This window comes from Lynx canadensis, chromosome C2, assembly GCF_007474595.2.
Source record: "Lynx canadensis isolate LIC74 chromosome C2, mLynCan4.pri.v2, whole genome shotgun sequence".
NCBI classification, from domain to species: Eukaryota; Metazoa; Chordata; class Mammalia; order Carnivora; family Felidae; genus Lynx; species Lynx canadensis.
Window position 1 is genome coordinate 97573403 of NC_044311.2, and position 14791 is coordinate 97588193.

At 33.8% G+C, this 14791-nt stretch overlaps 1 protein-coding gene across 3 annotated transcripts in view; it reads left to right on the forward strand.

Moving 5' to 3' along the window:
- ZBTB20 (zinc finger and BTB domain containing 20) overlaps positions 1–14791 on the forward strand; it is a 769186-nt gene that overhangs the window by 3037 nt on the left and 751358 nt on the right. The gene's annotated exons all lie outside the window — the stretch shown is intronic.

A 14791-nucleotide genomic window follows, 5' to 3' on the forward strand; every position in this document is an offset into this window, starting at 1 on the left:
CAAATTAATATGAATCTGACTACTTGGCATAGGAATAAAATCTAGGGAAAAAGCCAGGTTAAATGAATTATTTTTATCTCAGTAGCGAAAGTCTAAAGAAGGCTTTCTTACCAAATTGGACTTGACTGAATAATTAGGTCAGTTTAGATACAACTAAGTTACTGTAAAAGATCTAAAATTTATAAGTGAATTACAAATTATTTCAAATATTTTAGAATGAGTGACAAAGACTTCTTTAAAACATTTGGAATATAGAAGTGGAGATTGATGAGCTCTGCTTTATTCTTTGAAATAATCATGCTTTTCTGAAATGGATGTTTACATTCACAAAATTGTTCTAGACACTTGAGATGTAACAGAGAACAAGACATAAAATAACCTGCCTTTGTGGAGTTTACATTCTAATGTCACATATCCTTGCGTACTAAGATTGCTAGGAGAAGAGATTTTTGTATGAAATTTTAAAACCTAGCTGTTTTCTCATTTTGGAGAGTACAATTTGAAAGAATGTACGGAAGTTTGAGGGACATGGAGCTGTTTACTAATTGCCAATGGCAAGAAAGGAAGAGCTAACTTTATTTGTACCCTTCGTTATTGTCATGAAACTTTCTCCATACATTTTAGTAGGTCTTTTTAACAGATAGGGGTCTTCTTTTTTTCATAATTAAGCATGCCTTTGAAATAAATAAAATGTTACTTTATATTAAAAAAAAAATCTGTGTCTTGGAATTTACTGTAAAATTCCGATGGAGCTTTTGGTCTTGTTAGAAAATTGTGGTAAAACATAAGCTAGAATATCTTAATTTTTTAGTAAGAATTTGTTTTAGCAGTATGTCTGAAAAATTAAGTGCCTAAATCTTTTTCAGTTGTGGTTTTATGAAGAGAAGATGGAAATTTGTTGTAATTAATTTATAGGTGACATTAAAGAGAGAAAAAGAGAGAGGCCTGCAAAAAATGCTTTGTTATTTAAACCTTTCTTTCAAACTACAAAGGCATTTGATTGGCACTTCTCTGATTTAATAGACCATTTGTAATGCAAGAGGAACATTACAGAAGATTTTAGCATTACTTTAATCATTTAGTCTGTAGGTGTAAAAATCCTAGGTTTCTAACAGAAGGAAACTTGGTGCTCAGTTAACAGAGTATATGATTTAACGCTGAGTTTGTTGCTTTAAGTAGTGGGTGTCTCACCTTTCCAAAACTTAGTTCATAGTTCTCAAATAACAAGTTCTGATTTTTGCGATTTTTCTCTGCCACAGTGAGTCTTGTTTTGTTAGCCAAATCAGTGTTCAGTTGGTAAGTAGGATAACTTTTTTTTTTTTTTTTTTTTTTTTACACACAATCCTCCCACTGCCAGCCCTCCTATCCCCTGCTGTGAAGGGCTTGAATTTCTATACCTACATTAGATCTCTATTTATGCTAATTTGTAGCATAATCACCTCTTCCAGAAAGGGTACATATTAATGCACTTTAGAAAACGTTGAGGTTGCCTCTGGCTATTTGTATACCGACCTGCCAGCATTGGAAAGCTATAAATAGGAAGATTTAGGAAGAAAAGCAGAGAATATTGCTAATGGAATATATTGTCTTAGATGAAATCTTTTTTTTTAAAGAGAAAGGGGAAGAATGGTTGATAGAATGTTAAAAACTAAGAGTGTTTGCTAATTCTAATGGTTGGTTAGTGTGTGTTTATGTGTGTGTGAGTATACATTTTTATATGAGCAGTTTTTGAATAAAGACATATTTCAGTATTGGATAAATAATTCCAGTCCTGCCTTGTGGTCCTTGACATGTTCCCAGGTGATTTTGTTTAACTCATTGTTACTACCAAAACTTTGCTCCAAGCTACATAGAAACATAAGGTAATTAAATCTTTGTAACTTTTGTAATAATTTTGGATTAAAAGTTACTGGAAGTTTTTGTTTTTCTTTAAAGCATAATTAGCCAGTAGCCCCTAAATGAACAAAATCGAAAGTGAAGAGTTCTTAGAACCCTGGATCCACATAAGAAAGTTGAAAGTTTGAAAGAGGTATTCATAGGGCAAAAGGCAAATCTTGATATCTGACAAGTTTTTATAGTGATAAAACAAGAAATAGAATAAAATGACTAATCTATTAATATTCATATTTTTAAGGTAAGAGTAAGTATGTGTACACTGCATTTTAAATAAAAATTTGGGGTGTTATTGGCTAGATACAGTCATTTCTTTGCCAGAGATACTAGGCTGTGTGAAGGCTAACCATCTGTCAAGTGATAGAGACAAAGAAAGGTTTAATATACTAGCCTAAAATTTCTACAAACTTGTTTTGAATTGTATTGTCATTTTGTTTTGGCCTTCATTCTCTGTGTTGAATATGCACTGGGTTGGTCACCCCACTTTGTTTTATGAACAAACTATTCAAGGTCTAGATAAGGTTATCATCGCAGCTGATGTGATCCAGAGGCATGATAAAATATGTTTTGATTTTGCTTTCATGTGATGATCAAAAACTCACAAGTGGGCCACCCACTAGCAGTTATACAAATGACTTCAAGCACACGTATTTTCACCCACCCATTCTGAATTTTGGGTGTCTTGGTTTCTTTTGCTTTATATATGCAAGCCTTGTATTTCAAACTGTTCCTGAGCTGTTTCGGGGTGGGGTTGGGGGGGGGGGGAAGTAGCAACAGGAATCCAGATTGCCTGTTTTAGGTACAATATGGTGTGATGTGAAATTGAAACAGCAGATTGGTGAGAAACTTTAGTTTCAAACAAATATAAACTAGTTTGTTTAGTGAAGTTATACACAAAACAGTAGTCTCTATTGACAGGGCAGTGTTTTTTTAGTAACTTCCACATCATGAGGTCACTGTGGTTCTTTGGGCTACCAGTCTATTTCCAAAGCATCATATAAGAAAAAGAAGCTCTAATATTGCTGATTGTAATGATATACTTAGATATAGCAGACTGAGGAATTATTTATAGCAGTGCTAATTATATCAATAAAAATAGCAATATTAATACTGTGAGTGTCAAAATCCATTCTTGACAGTATGAGGTAAACAGAACTATAGTCAAACAAAGCAAGCCTCTTTCTACTGTCAGCTCATGAATATGCACTTCAGGAAAAATATACACAATTGGTTTACTGATTTAATCTCTTTTTCAATTATTTTTGACTTTTTAAAAGATGTTCTTTATCTCCAATTTGCACAACATTAAAAAGATAGAGATTTTTCATCTTGAAATTCTTGGTACTTTTTTCTTTCTGTCATTAAAATTTCTAGAGACTTAGTTGTTCATGGTTATTTTATGAATTATCAGAAATTAATTTTATATGTACCCCCGTTTTTGGAACACAGATTACCATTGCACAGGAAACTGGAAGGTCCTCTAACAATTTACAAAACAAAATAAAACAATACAAGACAAACCAAACCCACTACTACCACACAGGCATACACAATAAATGAATCTCTGGCTTTTTTTAGACTTTAAAAAAACACGTGTTTCCATGGTTCTGATTTAAGGAAAAGTATAAATTTTCTTTGTAGTTTTCATTTCTTCTAGTCAGTTTTTACAATTTTATGTTGTTTAAAATTTATTTTCCTATTAATACAAAATCATGTAAGTAGAGGTTATGAAATCCAAAGGTTTTCAACTTGAGGGGACATCTAATTTTTTAATCAATTTCTCATGCATTAGATTTAACTTTTTCATTGCACGTTGTCAGAAATCTCAGATGTAGAATTAGGAGAGGTTGTTCTGGGTCTAGTGGTGCCACCAGTTGTAACATCTTGGGCATGTCACATAATCTGAATCTCTGCCTTAGCTTTTTCATCTTCAGGGTCTCTTTCAGCTCTCATAATATGAGTATGTTTCTTTTGACACTTGGGTCCCTATTTTAGCTTTAGGTAACATGACTGGAAGTGATATGTAGGGCACTGGGAAAAAGCCTATGTAAAATATTTGACTTTGCTTTTTACTTTTAGTCCTTGATACAAATTTCATTTTAGTGATACTTGCTTGCAAATATAGCATGTCTATAAAAGTATACATACATATAAAAATTAAGTACTTAACAATCTTTTGTAGTTAGTAACTATGATAAACTTACTATTTTTACATAAATTTCACCAACTCACTTTCACTTATGAAGATATGTGGCTAACAGAATTTCTTGCATTTTATTCCACATAAAGTTGCTTAACTGGAGAAAGCAGGTGATGACAGCATGAAGTAACTCAGAGTCATTTTCTAATTCTATAAAATATATAGAAAAATAGATATATTTCTTCAAAGAAAAAAGGTAAACTTGGTTTTTGTGCTTCTCTAAGCAAAAAAATAAATATACTGTGGGTAATCGGGCCATCTCCATATAATTATTAACTATTTCATTTGATTTTTGATCCTTCGTTATACTTATCCATTGATAGATTTACATAGAAAGGATGCAAGGAAGACAAAGAAATGAACTCTTATTTGGTGAAGAAAAGCGGAAAGAATCTGTGTTAGAGAAGGCTTTGCAAATAATGTTCTGTCATATATAGAAACAAACAGCTATACACAATTCTTGTATGCCTACTTGTAGGTATTTATTTAGGGGTAACCTTGAAGTTTTCACTTAAAATTTCACTCTCAGTTTCTTTTTAATTGACTCACATTTCTTTAGCTGGTATGAATGATAGCGAGAGGCTCAAAAACATCACGTACTTACCTATTCACAAATGGAAACAGCAGTCTGGAAAAAGCTATACAATCCCTGGATCCTCCCTCTTCCCTACACCCACCCATAGCTGTAGATGTTCTGGTATTGATTATAAACATTTTATACATCTCCTCCTAGGCCAAATATGCACACTGTCCAATGTAGTAGGTAATAACCAGCTATTCGGGCCTACCAATAGGGAGAAATGTCAAGAAAACAGATCCAACATAGGACACAAAAGGTGATATGATTGCTTTAATGCGTGCAAATAAGGGAAAAATATTCTAAGGGATATTTAGAAGGGAAACTGATTTTAGATGATTAGTTAACCGAAACCCAGTACACATATTGAAGAATTAATGTAAACTTTCTTCTTCTTTTTTTTTTTTTTTTTTTTTAAGTGGGCATGGAGCCCAATGCAGGGCTTGAACTCACAACCATGAGATCAAGACCTGAGCTGAAATCAGGCATCAGACCTTTAACTGACTGAGGCACCTAGGTGCCTCAATGTAAACTCTATTCCAAAGGCATTGTGCCAAAAAGACTAGGAAAATTACTGGTGGAAAGCATAGTGAAAATGTGAAAATAAACCAATAATAACAATAACAACAACAGTAGCCAACATTTATTGAGAGCATACTCTGCACCAGGCATTGGTTATATCTGCATTTTCTCCATTAATTCCATAATCCTATGAGACATGTATTTTTATTATGGCATTTTTAAAGATAAGCTGAGGCTCATAAAAGTTTAGTAACTTGTTCAAAGTCACACAGCTGGGAGTTCAAACTCAAGTCCAACTCTAGAGCACCTAAATTCTAAAACACCACCCCACATGCCTCAATTCTGGGATCATTTTCACTCAGTGCTTGCCCAGATTAGTACTGATAATTTTATTTCAAGAAAGGCATAGTGGATTTGGAGAAGGCTTCAGAGAAGGGCACAAGGTGAAAGAGCTGTAAGTGGGAGGAATGGTTGCTATGGTAGAGTCTGTTTTTAAAATGTAACTCTCCAGTCTAGAATTACAAATGCTGAGAGGGAATTTGTCTAAAGGTTTCACAGTGGATGGACTGGGTAGCTGCTGCCTGATTTGGTTCAGTGGACAACCGTGGAGCTGGGTAACATGTTAAAGAAGGCCAAAAAAATCCTAAGTAGGAGCAGGTCAAAGGAAGCATTAGATACTGAGGATCCTGGGAAGGTAGAGGTCAAAAAGGAGAACTAAATCTAAGCAGATATTGAGTAACCAAGAACTAGGGATCATACAGGGGGGAAAAAAAAAGGATGAAGCAGAATAGAAACAATATATATAAAACTGGGACAGATTCTACGGACTTTGGAAGGCCCTTAAATTTATTGTTTGTTCCCTTACATTTGTGTCAGAAATGAACAGCTGGCTTAAATAGGGGCCACCCAGTGTTTGGGATAGAAAGATTGCTATGGTTTTGGCACACACACACAAAAACATGCTCATCAATAATAACTTAGAATTAGGCACTAAGTTTAGATGCATTACAGAGAGATGCAGTTTAGCACAGAAACCTATGTGGTAAACCTGAGAATAGCTGTCATTTATTATCTACTATGTGCCACTCAATTCATAAATCACTGTTTTTAGGGGCATTTATAAGTTGCTGTCTGCTGTCCAGTTTTCAAATACAAGAAAACACCTGTTAGCTTTTCTAAGGATTTGAATGATGAAGTAAGTTATACTTTTATTTTATTTTATTTCATTATGTAACTTAGCTTTTGATCTCCTCCTTTCCACAGGAGTTTTAAATCAGGCTCCACAGGGCTTAAGGTAGAATAGAGTCTAGACTTCTCTTATGTAACTGTAACTTTTCCTTAATTTGTCACTATATTGAAAGAAACGTTTAATTCTTTTGATAGGATAAATGCATTTCTGTCAGAGTAATAGGCTCAAATGATCAGCCCAGGCAAAGTCAGCATATATGAGTTTGGATTATATTTAGGTTAGTCAGCATGAGTTAAGGAAAGGGGAATTATAGAAACTTGCCAAGTGAGGTTTTGTTATTCAAATAATTTTAAAGACATCAAACCAATTACAAACAGCTATATATGCCATGTATACATACATACTCATACTTTTGTCTACAAGGTACTAGAGACTTCAAAAGTTTTCAAGAGCTAATATTCAATGTTAAGCCATATTATATGAGTCGGATCATCTGAATGGGGTCAAAGAATAGTGAGAGTACTATACCACTACTTCTATGCCTTCACTGTTCCTTAGGACAATATCTCTGATCTTTTCCTCAGACTCTTAATTTTAGTGTACTAGGAAATACAGTACAATATTCATTTTGTATGTTTTAAATGAATACATCACTAAGAAAAATATTCTGTGAAGGTAGAAAGGTAAATGAGTATTCAGGATTGGCATCTTTTGGTACCCAGTCTTTTTAACAGCTATATTGTTTGCATCTAACCTTCCTTTATATATCTATCTGACCCTTAGAGAAACTCATGCTCTCAGTAATCTTATTCTAGTAAAGGGTTGAGAACAAGGCAATACTATACTGAAATGGGTGACTTGAGCTGAAAAACAGTATGGAAAAATGTGAGCAGGATTCCAGGCACTTCTGATTCAAATATTCTACATTATGTTCTCAATATTTGTTATAAAGTAAATTCACAAAGTGTATAAAAGCCAAAAATAAATGATTGTTGCTTTTCTGTAATTTCATGTTATGCATAATACCTCTATTTCTATTATTTGTGTAATTATGAGTTTTATTATGCAAAAATGGGTACATCCAGTATAAAGTAAATTTCAGTTTCATGTTTTAGATGCAGTTTAACTCATAACTCAAATTCTTTGACATTCATCACTCAAGAAAGGTAGCATTTAGAATTATACTACACTGAACTGCACTTCTTTAAGGGCAAGTACCATGTTTTATTAATCTTTAAAGTCCTAGTGTCGAAGATATTACCTGGCACACTTGGAGGAATTCATTGTTGATCAGGCTCTTTTGTAGCTGTCCTAGGAAGATTACTTGGATTCTTCCTTACCAGGCTATCCATTCCTTTATTTTCTGTTGACTGGTTCAAATTTAGCTTTGTTACAGTTGTTGTTACCTATTATAGGCCTTCTCTGTACTTTTCTAAGACCCAAACATTTTACACATGCTCATGATCTTTTATTCTTTTCGATACTTAATGAAATTCTGTCATGGCAGAAGTTTCAATATAAAATTATATGTACTGTGATTCAGAAAAGAAATATATCAGATATCACCCATCAATGGTAAAGCAAATCTACAATCAATTCAGGATATTGTGTTGAATAGAGTACACAGAATTACATTACCTAGTGATTCAAGGATGAAACCCAAATTTCATATCCTATATGATTCCTATCAGGATAGTAGGACAAATAACCCACAGTATTTTTTGCTCTTACTAGATTGCAATTGAGATTTTGAACATTTTATATGAGCTTCCTAATTCTTAAAAAAAAAGTTCATAAAAGTTCATACAATTAAAAAACAAGAGTTTTAGCTTATTATCTAAGTTGTTTAGAAGTCTAGTCCAGAGAAACATTTTAATGTTAGGTGATACCATTAGCTTTTCGAGAAAGCAAAAAGGGTTATTGGGCTATGAACAATATGGAGGGTAATGTCATGTAAACCACTGTGCAGGATGCATGTTTAATTCCTATATAATACTGACAATGCTTTTTTATATTTTATTAATGTTTATTTATTTTTGAGAGAGACAACGAGTGCACAAGCAGGGGAGGGGCAGAGAGAGGGAGACAGACTCTGAAGCAGGCTCCAGGCTCTGAGCTGTAAGCACAGAGCCCAACATGGAACTCAAACTCATGAGTGGTGAGATCATAACCTGAGCTCAAGTCGGATGCTTAACCAACCCTGCCACCCAGGTGCCCTGCTTTTTCATATTTATAAGACTTGCTGTTGGACTTTGGGAGACTTATGTGATTGGGCAAAGTCATAATTTGTCTTTCTTCCAACTACAGCACATTGATTTGAAGTTATTTCTAAAAAAAAAAGATAATTATGTCCTGAAATAATTAAAACTGGGATTGCATTAAAGCTTACTTCAAGTGATTAATAGCTGTAGTGTATTTTGGGATCTGTATCCCAAAGCATAAAGAGAACACGTTGTCATTTTTATATATTTAGGAATATGCTTTCTGAGGGAAGTGTTGATTCTTGGGAATCATTATAATGAGGTCCCAGACACATCTCAGACCCATATACCTCCCTCCTATAACATTTTTAAAATCAACGATTTTGGGTGTACCTGGGTGGCTCAGTCGGTTAAGCACCCTACTTTGGCCCAGGTCATGATCTCACTGTCATGAGTTCAAGCCTCACATCGGGCTCCACACTGCTTGGGATTCTCTCTCTCTCTGTCCCTTACCCTGCCTTCTCTCTCTCTCTCTCTCTCTCTCTCTCTCTCAAAATAAAATGATAAAAAGGAAAAAACTTAATAAGGGTTCTGAAAACAAAGTGACCTGTGTATGACTATCTTCCCCTCCACTTCCAATTTCTGACTGCCTTTTTGAATACAGTTGCCATGACATGTCAGGCAGAGATGCTGCTTTGAAACTTCTACTTTCACTTGGACAAACTGGAGTTCACAGATAACTATCGGAAAACTGCAGACATTGAGAAGGGCCTGGGCTTCAGAGATGTGTGAACCACTATGGGAAAGTATCAGTATTTCTCATTTAAGTATCCAGGTCTCCCCAACTGACTAAGAAGCCAAAGTTACTAAATGTGCTGGCTGGATTTCCTCTGCCCCTGAGGCTAAAAAGAGATAGGACAACAAAAATCTTCCTCTTGTGCCTTGGCAGGATCTGACAGATTGTTTACCTTTGCATTTTACTAATTGTGATGCTTCTTCCATGGAGGATACTACACAACCAGATCTAAGCTCTAGTGAGCTATTTGTGGAAAATAACAGCCCATTTAAGGGGACCCAGTAGTGAATGAGATAGAAGATTGGGTAGGAAAATCAAAGCACATACCCTAGGCAACTAGTGCTATTGGCAAAAATAAGTGCAACCTGAATTTGAAAAAAAAAAAAAAAAAAAAAAAAAGAGCATTTAAGGAAATTAAAATACAGAACAAAAGGAATTCCAGATACTAATAAAAAACATATCTCAATTGAACAATTTCTCATGACGGAGAACATGATCACTGTTGAAACATGAATCAGTGAACTTAGATACCAAGTGCAAAAATTATATCAAAGCACATAGAACATAGGTAAATCTGATGAAAATCTTGAAAGAAAGGATGAGTCTTTGAGGTCAGATTAGAAGTCAAAATGTGAATAATAGGAATTTTAGAGGGGAAAAATAAGAATAGATGGAAGAGAGGAAATTAACAGAAGAAAATCTGAGATTAAGAAAGATAAGAATCTGTGGATTGAAAGTGTTTATGGTTTCGCTTGAAAGAAAAGACCTACATAGGCATATCCTGATAAAAGTTCTGAACTCTAAAAATGCATTGAACTATCTTATAGGTAGAACAAGTTTCTACAAAGGGGAAAAATATCAAAATATACAGCTTCTTATCTGCAACTTAGCAAGGTAGAAGATAGTGAAGTGACATCTATAGACTACAAAAGGAAAATGACTACAGTCCAAGAATCAACACCCCCGAAGTTGCCATTTGCTCGTCAAGGTGAAAGAAATACATTAAGAGATAATCAAGAACTCAGAACATATAATTACTATACCCCATCTGAGAAAATGCCTGAGAATAGATTACAATCAATCACAAATGAATTGGAACAAAGACTTCAAGTTGAAGAAGATGAAAGGAATATAGTGGTGAATAATAAGCATTTTAATATGATTGTGTGTGTGTTATAATTTCATTTAAGAGATAAAGATAGGGGCTCCTGACTGGGTCAGTCAGTAGTGCGTGGCTCCTGATCTCAGGGTTGTGAGTTTGACCCCCACATTGGGCATAGAAAAATACTACACTGAATAAAATAATAAATAAAGATAAGAAAGAAAAAATAAATAAAACTTTTAAAAAAGATAAAGATAGATGACTTGCAAATATGTAATAAAACACAATTTCAGACTTTTGAAATAAAAAGATCATATTTCTGTAAAGAAATGTTTTAAGTACTAAACTGTCTCATGGAAACTTAGTTGATGGAGGGGATGGGCTGGAAGAATGTAAAAGAGGAGGAAAATGAGTTGTGGAGATGAGAAGAAAGAAGGATGAGAAGACGGAGGAAAGTGAATGTTTCCTGAAGATCTCATCTATTTAGGAGAAAAGCAAAAGGGGATAGAATCTCTTGGTAGGGGGGAAATTGTCTGTTAATTGGAGTAGAAGAGGGAGGTAGAGAAAGGAATACAATAGAGCACCATGTAGAACTTCCATATTAGCAAGGAGAAAATAGAATGCAGAGCTACTTGATCAAATAAAAAATATTAAAAAGGTAACAAGAAAACAATAATGTAAAATAAGACAATGTAAGTAATTGGAAGAGATATAAACAAACACATCAATTATTATGTTTAATGTAGATGCACAAAATTCTGTTTTTTTTTTAACGTTTATTTAGTTTTGAGACAGAGAGAGACAGAGCATGAACGGGGGAGGGGCAGAGAGAGAGGGAGACACAGAACCGGAAGCAGGCTCCAGGCTCTGAGCCATCAGCCCAGAGCCCGACGCGGGGCTCGAACTCACGGAACATGAGATCGTGACCTGAGCTGAAGTCGGACGCTTAACAGACTGAGCCACCCAGGAGCCCCCAAAATTCTCTAATTAAAAGACATGTAGATTGAGTTTAAAAACACAAAGCACTCAAATTATATTACAGGAATAACACCTATGACAGAGTTAAAGAGACAGGTTTTAAAATGGTGGACATAAAAGACATTAGGCCAATGCAAACAAAATGAAAATAGAAAAAAAAAAAGTGACAGCATTGATAGGGATACTGTCCTGATAAAAGGCAGTTAATGAAGAAAATTACCGCATAAATCTGTATATACAGCAGGTTTATTTGTAGCAAATAAGTACATAAAGCAAAAACTACAGGAAAGGTCCAGACAGTTCTGTTAAACCATACAATTAATGACTGAGAGTAATGGAATGTAATTCATAAAAATAATCTAATATATATATATGTAAAATCTGATATTCTTTAAAAAATTTTTTGAACATCTCTGTGTTTAGGTACAAAGAAAACTAAATTTTAGAAAGATTTTACAGGCACATTTTCTGATTATAAGCTAGTGTAAATAGAATTTAAAAGGTAACAAAAATTATTAACACTTAGAAATTAAATACTCATAGATAACTCTTGGGTAAAGAGGAAGTCACTTGAAAAACCATGGAAAGGAGATTATTTTATGTAAAAACCTATGGAAAATACCTAATGGAATTGTCAGAGGAAAGTTGATAGCCTTCTATGCCTTCATTGTTAAGAAGGAAAAAAGGGCAATTTACTAACTTTAAGAAATCAGAATAAAGAATAATTTAAGGTAGAAGAAGAGGGAATTAAATTTTTTTAAGCTTATTTTTGAGAGAGAGAGTGTGAGTGCACACATGTGAGTGGGGAGGGGGAGAGAAAGAGAGTAAGAGAGAATCGCAAGCAGGCTCCGTGCTGTCAGTGCAAAACCCAATGTGGGGCTCAATCCCACACCGTGAGGTGATGACCTGACCTGAAATCAAGAGTCCGATGCTTAACAAACTGAGCTACCCAGGCACCCGATGAATTAATTTTTTAAAGTTGAAATTTATGAAATGGAAAACAAAATATAATAAAAATCAATCTAAAAGCTGGCTTTTTGGAAAGACAAATAAAATACATAAACTCCTTATGAAGATGAAAAAGCAAAAAAGAAAACCCAGCAATTTTGTGAAGTGGGAGATAATTGAAAGCATATATTCACATAAAACTTGTGTTCACATAAAACAAGTGTTCATAAAAGCATTATTCATAGTAGCCAAAAAGTAGAAGCAACTCAAATGTCTATCAACTAATGTATGAATAGATAAAAATGTAGTGTGTCCAGGGGCGCCTGGGTGGCGCAGTCGGTTAAGTGTCCGACTTCAGCCAGGTCATGATCTCGAGGTCCGTGAGTTCGAGCCCCGCGTCAGGCTCTGGGCTGATGGCTCAGAGCCTGGAGCCTGTTTCCGATTCTGTATCTCCCTCTCTCTCTGCCCCTCCCCCGTTCATGCTCTGTCTCTCTCTGTCCCAAAAATAAATAAATGTTGAAAAAAAAAAATTAAAAAAAAAAAATGTAGTGTGTCCAGACAATAGAGTATTATTCAGTCATAAAAAGGAATGAAGTATTGATACATGCTATAAACATGGATGAACTTTGAAAACATTATGCTAAGTGGAAGAATCCAGAATAAAAAGCCACATGTTACATGATTCCACTTATGTGAAATATTCAGAATAGGCAAATATTTAGCAACAGAAAGTAGATCAGTGGTTGCCAGGGCCTGACGAAGACAAGATGGGCAAGGACAGCTTAATGGGTATAGGATTTCCTTTCGTGGCGATGAAATGTTCTGGAACCAGGTAGTTGGTGATGTTTATACAACCTTGTGAATGTACTAAAAGCAACCAAATTATACACTAATGTGATTAAAATGGTGAAGTTTGTTATATAATTTTTATCTTAATAATAAAGTTTATGGAAAAGAGAATGAGCAAATATAGACACTAATTGGGAATGAGAAAGTAGATAAAACTGGAAGATGGAAAGAATTTTAAAAGAAATCTAAATGCAACTGGCTGGCAATAAATTTGAAACCTATGAGAAATGGAACATCTTTATTCAAATGCGAATTATAAAATTGACCTAAGAAGAAGTAGAAAACATACCTAGTAGTTAGCATAGAAGAGATTGGAAAGTTGACCAAACGTGGTCACTTAAAGGAATAAATAATTGGATGTAATTGAAATCATTCTAAGTCATTAACAAATATTGAAGCCTCTCCTAATTTATTTAAAATCTAACCGATAAAGATTGTATGAAATAAATTAGTCCAATCTCACTTATGAAATAAGTGCAAAATTTCTGTATAAAATGCTAGGAAATATATCAGCAATTGACTGAAAGAATAATATATCAGGATATAGGAGGTTTTTTTGTTGTTGTTAAATAGGAATTCAAGCATGATTCAACAACAGGAAATGTATCAACATTGTTCATTGTATCAACAAAGAGAAATACATACATCTTCAATAGAATTGCTTGAATATAATAAGGTATTTTCATTCATACCCAACAGAAAATATAATCCAAAATTGTTAAATCCTAAAAATATTTCAATTAACATCAGAAACGAGATAAGTAATCATTATTATAATTATTTAATACTAAAGAGGAAGGCTTAGCAGCTATAGTAGGCAAATGATATAGATGATACTAACATTTGTACAGAAGACCTTACAGTGTCTTTTTGGCTGATATGTGACCTTAAAAAAATTATAGAACTCTAATTTAAGACTCTAGAAAAATTAGTAAGGTAAATTAAAAGGTAGTTAAGATGGAAGATAATTGAATGAAAATCAATAGATTTTCTCAGGAAGTGATTGGTATCTAAGAAACATTTTCTCCCAGTAGGAAAAAATTATTTCATTTCCCATTGAAACACAATTTACAAAATGCTTATTAATAAAATTATTAAAAGTGATATAGGATCTGTATGAAGAAGGGGTAACATCTTATTTAAAGACAAACAATATCTGATTAAAGGAAGGACAGATTATGTTTTTGTATGGGACAACAATAGCAAAATGTTAATTTTTCCAGTTATATTTTATGTTTATACATTAAATATATTTATTTAATGCAATTACAATTAGATTCTCAATGAGGACGTTTTTTAATTAAAAATATTTTTTCAAAATTACATGGAAGATTAAGTGTTAACAAAAAGCAAGAAAATTTAAACAAGAACAGTGAGGAGGGATTTACATTATACATGCTAGAACATATTACCAAGCCAGCTAACCAGAACAATATGGTAATAGCATAGAAATAGACAAGTAGATACATTGAACAGATTAGAGAATCCTAAAACAGATGACAATTCAGTTGGAAAATAATGGATCATTTAATTAGT